This window comes from Equus asinus, chromosome 25, assembly GCF_041296235.1.
Source record: "Equus asinus isolate D_3611 breed Donkey chromosome 25, EquAss-T2T_v2, whole genome shotgun sequence".
NCBI lineage: Eukaryota > Metazoa > Chordata > Mammalia > Perissodactyla > Equidae > Equus > Equus asinus.
The window spans coordinates 38,725,786-38,733,045 of record NC_091814.1 but is presented as its reverse complement, the minus strand read 5'-3'; the positions used below and the strand labels follow the sequence as shown (position 1 = coordinate 38,733,045).

At 37.1% G+C, this 7,260-nt stretch overlaps 1 pseudogene; it reads left to right on the top strand.

Moving 5' to 3' along the window:
* Nucleotides 1-6,096: 6,096 nt before the first annotated feature.
* Nucleotides 6,097-6,215, top strand: LOC123280929 (U6 spliceosomal RNA; annotated as a pseudogene).
* The last annotated feature ends 1,045 nt before the right edge of the window (nt 6,216-7,260 follow it).

The following is a 7,260-nucleotide window of genomic DNA, read 5'->3' as shown; positions in this document are numbered from 1 at the left end:
TAGAAGAGAGCTGAGGTAACCTGGGCAGCAGATATTTACCAAATGATACAAATGTATGTCAATATTTTAAACAACCGGTACAGTTGTATGGTTCCAACCATATAATAAGCCTGCTTTCAACTATGACTTTTCCAAAAACTGTCTCTCCTTTTTTCTCACCCTATTCAACATCAAACTTTCATTTATTCATTCAACAAATATTTATTGAGCACCAGGCATCATTCTAAGTAAACAAGAGACAAAAATCCTGCTCTTGTGGCCTTACATTCTAGTGGAAGGTGACAGATAATAGAAAACAAAGACAGTAAGTAAATTTTATAGTATGTTTGAAGTGATAAGAGCTGTGAAAAAGAAGAAAGAGGAGAGGGTATAGGAGTTAAGAACGGCAGAGAACAGGTGAAGATTTTAGAGATGGTGTGAGGGTTGAGCTCATTGAGAAGCTGACTTGTGGAAGATGAGGGATGAGCCACGTGATAGGGAAAAGTATTTAGGACAGAGGGAGCAGCCCCTGCAGAAGCTTACATTCTAGGAACTCCTCATTATCCAGAGATGATTTCACCTCCAACCTCCTGCTCCATAGAGATCAAAGTTATTGGTAAGTGATCTCTTTGATCTTTTTTCCTTTCCATTTCTAAAACTTCTTCACATTTTCTCTTTTCCTTCCTGTCTTCGATAAATACATGTTCCTCCTTCAGTGTCTTCTGCTTTCCCATATCCTCCCCATCCTCCTCCCCTCATTTACCCTTCTGTCCATCATCCACCACCTCTTCCCATTCTGTCCCCTCAGATGTGCAGAAGTCTTTTCTAAATTAAAAACACCATCGTCGCTTAACCTAAATGTTTCTTCTAGTGATAAGCTATTTTTTCCTTTTAAAATCAAATACCTTAAATTTCCTCATCACAGCTATTCTCTTCAGCCTCTTATTTCTGCCTTCTGCTCCTTTCAAACAACTTAAACTGATCTCTTGACTCCTAAAATCAAACTTCACCTTTACCCTGTTCACAGTTCTGTCAATTAACAACGACCATTGCCCAAGGAAGATTGATTTGGAAAAGAATACCCTTGTATTAAATTACTTGTATTAAAATCAGTATCCAGTTTGTTAAAGTTGTAAATCTTAAAACCTGGGTTTTTAAAAAACTTAGTTTTTATTGTGGTAAAATATATGCAACATAAGTTTATCATTTTAACCATTTTAAGTGTACAATTCAGTGGCATTAAGTACATTCACAATGTTGTGCTATGATGGCCACTATGCACCTCCAAAATTTTTTCATCATGTCAAACAGAATCTCTGTACCCATTAAACAATAACTCCACATTCCCCCCATCCCCTGGTAACCTTTCTGTCTTCTACTTTCTGTCTCTATGAATTTGACTATTCTAGGTACCTCATATAAATATTTGTCCTTTTGTGTTTGGCTTATTTCACTTAGCATAATGTTTTCAAGGTTCGTCCATATTGTAGCATGTAGCAGAATTTCATTCCTGTTTATGGCTGAATAATATTCCATTATATGTATATACTACATTTTGTTTATCCATTCACCTGTTGATGGCCATGTGTATTGTTTCCACTTTTTGAGTATTGTGAATAATGCCTCTTTGAACACTGTTGTACAAGTACCTGTTTGAGACCCTGTTTTCAATTCTTTAGGGGTATACACTTAGGAGTGGACTTGCTGGATCATATAATAACTCTACATTCAATTTTTTGAGGAACAGCCAAACTGTTTTCCACAGGGGCTGGGCCATTCTACATTTCTCCTGGGAATTCACAAGGGTTTCAATTTCTACACATTCCTGCTAACACCAGATATTTCTCATTTTTTGATAAATAGCATCCTAATGAGTTGAAGTCATATCTTATTGCTGTCTTAATTTGCATTTCTCTAATAACTAGTGATGATGTGGAGCAACTTTTCATGTGCTTATTGGCCATGTGTATATCTTCTTTGGAGAGAAATGTCGATTCAAGTCCTTCCCACTCCTAAAACATCTTTGCATTTTTTAATTGAGTAGTTTGTTTTTTTGTTGTTGAATTGTAGGAGTTCTTCATATAGTCTGGATTTAATCCGTTATCAGATATATGATTTGCAAATATTTTCTCCCATTCTGTAGATTGTCTTTTCATTCTCTTGATAGCATCCTTTGAAGCACAAGAGTTTTAAATTTTTGATGAAGTTCAATTTATTTATTTTGCCTGTGCTTTTGGTGTCATATCTGAGAAATCATTGCCAGGGGCCGGCTCCATGGCCGAGTGGTTAAGTTCGTGCGCTCCGCTGTGGCGGCCCAGGGTTTGGATCCTGGGTGCGAACATGGCACCGCTCGTCAGGCCACGTTGAAGTGGCGTCCCACATTCCACAACTAGAAGGACCTGCAACTAAGATATACAACTGTGTACAGTGGGAGTTAGGGGAGATAAAGTGGAAAAAAAAAAAAAAGAAGATTGGCAACAGTTGTTAGCCCAGGTGCCAATCTTAAAAAAAAAAAAAAAAGAAAAGAAATCATTGCCAAATCCAACGTTATGAAGATTTTCCCCTAAGTTTTCTAAGAGTATAACCACATTTTTAAGTTCAACATATTCTATTTATAAACCTAATAATTTAAAATATAAAAGATCTCTTTTGCATCTTATTAGGTTAATATTCAATTAATTATAAGTTCAAAAAGATTAAATTTCCAGAAAACGTTTTAAACTATGTTTTCAAATTTTACATAATCTTCAAATACTTCAAATATCTGACAGAATAGACTTTTAAACTGAAAAAGCATAATTTATGTAAATACTTTAGTTGCCAACAAACACATACAGATTATCACAATAATTACAAAACATATCCCTAAACTTATTCAAAAATGGGAATTCTACACATTTGAGCTATATCATCATTTTCTATACCTTCCCAGGGCTGTAAAATCACTTGTCCAACCAAAGTTAGGAGACTTTCCATCTTACTCGGCTTAAAATTTGGGTCTGTCAGAGATTCTGAACCTGGGGCCACTTCCTGAGCTCTCTCTTGCAGTAATGGGCATTCCTCTGCCTACCTATTTTCTTGCAATCTAGGAAGTAGATGGAAAACACAGATCTGAGCTCAGAAAGGAAATTAGAAAGAAATACAGATTGGAAAGTCCTGGTCAAAAACTGAGTTGAAGTTGCTGAATATTCTAATAGAGAACTTGCCCTCAGACCCTTTTTTTCTTTTAAGCAGGCAACCTGTTTTACAACCTTAATTACCTATTGTGACTTGGTAAGAATCTCCTTTCTGCCTGATTGGATTCTGTATTCTTTTCTTTTGACCTCTCTTTTATTGGCAAACTCCTTGAACTTAGAAAGCTTTAACCAATGTTGACTGTCCTTCTTTCAGGAAACTGTTTCCCTTGCTTTCATATGGCTACAGTCTCCTGGATTGTCTTTCATCTGTCTTCACTGCCTCTTTTGTTCTTTCATCCTTTCGCTCTTTCTTCCTCCAGGCACTGCACAAAGGTGACCAATCTCCACTGTTCAGAGCTGAGCCTTCTAGAGCTCTCTATTCTTTCTCCATTGAAATCTTCAGCAACCTCAACTCTTAGCTTTTGCCCAGGACTTTCCCATCTGTATCTGTATTTCCAATTTCCTTTTTGAGCTCAGATCTGTGTTTTCTATCTACTGTTAGAAATTTGCACTTAGATTTCTTGCGTTTATCTCACGCTCAACTTATCTAACATGAAATTCTTTATCCTTTTCACAAACTAACACCCCTTCTGACTTTCCCTTTTTGGCACTAGCATTCTTCCAGGCCCAAGACTTGAAAAGCGGTGGCCTTATAAAAAGAGAGAATTTGGAATTTTAGGGGCAAGAGGAGCAGAAAGAATGATGGAACAAAATTAACATATCTAGCATAGAATCTTCAGAAGGAACAAAACAAAAGACCAGGGCTTATGGGGTGCATTCCTGGTTTGTGGCTATGTGTCCTGCTGGTTTAGTTGCTGTGGAACAGCATTGCTGCAGACCAAATTAAAGCTCTGTAATTCCATCTGTTGGGGAGGGACGAGCTTCCCGGTGGGCTAAAGCTTTTTCCGCTAGTTAAAAAACCAAAAAACAAACCCCCCCTCCATTTTAATAAAACAGAGCCCAAGAGTTTTTCTTTTCAGAAGCGTCCAAGCTAATCCACTGACTTCAAGGCCACAGCTCCCTGAACTTTAACTCTGTGGGTTTTGTTGCACTCAAGCACCCTGGAGATTTCTTTGGCTCCTTTCTTTTCCTCACTTCTCATATTCAGTCTGACACTGGCTCAGATTTTCTTTCTCTAATATGTCTCTCAAGTGTGTGTATTCTTTTCCACTCTCTCTACCACCCCAGGTCCAGGTTCTTATGAGCTTATTCCTGAAGTACTTTAGCCAATATTTGCTGATCTCTTTGCCAATGGTCTTTCTCCCTTTGATGATCAAGTCTTGTGGTCAGAAAGGACTGTGAAGTAAGCTAGTCCAAAGTCCATCTAACTCTTGTATCACTTCCCTGGTGCCTCTTACTGCTCCTCTAACCCGGGATAATTTGTCCATCTCAAGCACGGTGATGAAGTTGAGTACCATATTACTCCCTTTCTTCAAAAACCTTCAATGGGTTTTCCAGAGCAAAATTTGAACCCCTGACCTCATATTTAAGTAGGGCTCACACAATACAATAGTGGTCAACTTCTTCAGCCTCATGTCTCACCACAGCCTCTACACCACCCACAGTAAACAACTTATAGTTCCTCAAATATACCATGCAATTTAATTCTGCTTATCTGTCCACTTGGCTCCCTCTATCCTAGAATATTCCATTCTCTGCCTACCAAAATCCTGCTTATTCCTTAAGATTTAAGGCTCAAGTGCTCCTTGTATGAAATTGTCTCTTCCTCTCTGCTCCATACCATTTCACTTATATTATGTAGGAAATGGCTTTACTAGTAGCTGTGCATATGTTTATCTCCTGCAGAAAACTGTGAACTCCTTGAGGATATATATTACGTGGTATTTTTGTCCTCTTGAGAAATTAAGAGTTCCTTATTCTGAATTTCTGCTCTTCAGGTATTTTGGTTGATCTTATATGTGGTAAAGTGTTTTTATATAATTACTAATGAAGCATTCAGTCTCTCATTCTGTGCTGTCAGTACAGGGGCTGCAAGATTGCTTTCTTGGCACAGATAATACACTGGGGCTAATGACTATAGTGGTAACAGGACAACTGCTTTCCTGGCACAGAAGAGCAATGAGGCACACTGCAACTTCTAGCACCTGGTGGTGGCAATACTTTTCTAATTAGACCTGCTCATGGGACATGGCTTTGAGCATTCTTCCTAAAAGCTTAGCTTGGAGCCTAATGTTCCAGCCATCCCAACCATTCTGTGAACTACCTCATACACTTTAATAAAATTCCTTTTCCACTCAGTCAGCCAAAGTCACCTTCTGTTGCTTACAACCAAGAACCCTGACTGATAAAGATATTTTCCTTGATTTTCCCCCTAGACCCACTAATTGGGTATCATAATATTTAACAAGACTTTGCTGAAGGCTCAGGGATAATACAATGAAAATACAACACTAAAAATAACCTATCACAGGCTACTAGACAATTGCTGCTTTTAAGACCTACAAACCCGATCTATGTTCCTAGGGGAAATTTCATAGGCCTCTGGTTTCTGACATGGCTACATGTACAGAAGCTAGCTTTACCCCTACCAGGGCCAATTACCTTTAGGCAAGGAGGCACAATGCCTAGGGCTCACAATACTTTTAGGATCCATGAAAATGTTTTAATTTTAATTTTTCAAAATGAAATTTAAAAAATGGATATAATTATAATAAATATAGTTGTAATAAATATAGCTTATATAAATGATAATTAAATATAATAATGAATCTATCCTGGATTATGCAACAGAGTCATAAAATAAAATATATGTATATGTGTATACGTGTATAGAGCAGAATAGTAAAATAAAAAATAGACCCACATATACAGTCAACTGAATATTTACAAAGGTACCAAGTCAATTCAACGGGATAGGAAAGTCTTTTAAACAAATCATTTGGAACAACTGGGAAAACGTATGGAAAAAAATAAACCTTGAATATTCACTTGGGCAGCACATATACTAAAATTGGAAGATTAGAGAGATTAGATTAAAGAAGATTAGCATGGCCTTTGGACAAGGATGCCGTGCAAATTCGTGAAGCTGTCCTTATTTTTAAGAGAGTTATCTTAAGTGTTCTCACCACACAAAAAAATTGTAACTTTGGGAGGTGATATATCAATTAACTCGAATGTGTTAATCTATTTACAACGTATATGTATATAAAATTCTTTAATTAGAACAATCTAATTAAATAATGGGCAAAAACCACTACACATGTATTAGAATGGCCAAAATCTAAAACACTAACCACACCAAATGCTGGGAGGAGGTGAAACAGCAGGAATTCTCGTTCATTGCTGATGGGCATGCAAAATGGTAGAGCCACTTTAGAAGACAGTTTGGTGGTTTCTTGAAAAACTAAACATACTCTTACCACATGATGCAGCAATCACGCTCTTTGGTATTTACTCAAGGGAGTTGAAAACTCTGTTCGCACAAAAACCTGCACACCAATGTTTGTAGCAGCTTTATTCATAAATGTCAAAACTTGGAAACAACCAAGGTGTTCTTCAGTAGGTGAATGGATAAATAAACTGGTATATCCAGACAATAGAATATTATTCAATACTAAAAGGAAATGATCTATCAAGCCATGAAAAGACATGGATATAAATGTATATCACTAAGTGAAAGAAGTCAATCTGAAAAGGCTACATACTATATGATTTCAACTATGTGACATTCTGGAAAAGGCGAAACTATGGAGACAGTAGAAAGATCAGCGGTTGTCAGGGGTTGAGGGGTGGGAGAGATGAATAGGAGGAGCATAGGGAATTTTAGGGCATTGAAACTACTCTTATGATACTATAATGGTGGATAAATGTCACTGTACATTTGTATAGTGACAAATCCACTGAATGTACAACACCCAGAGTGAACCCTAGTGTAAACTATGGACTTTGGGTTATAATTGTGAGTCAATTGATAATAATGTGTTCATTGATTGTAGCAAATGTAACACTCTGGTGCAGGATGTTGATAGTGGGGGAGTCTATGCATATGTAAGGGCAGGGGGTATTTGGAAATTCTCTATACCTTCTGTTCAATTTTACTGTTAATCTAAAACTGCTCTAAAAAATAAAATGTATTTAAAATTGC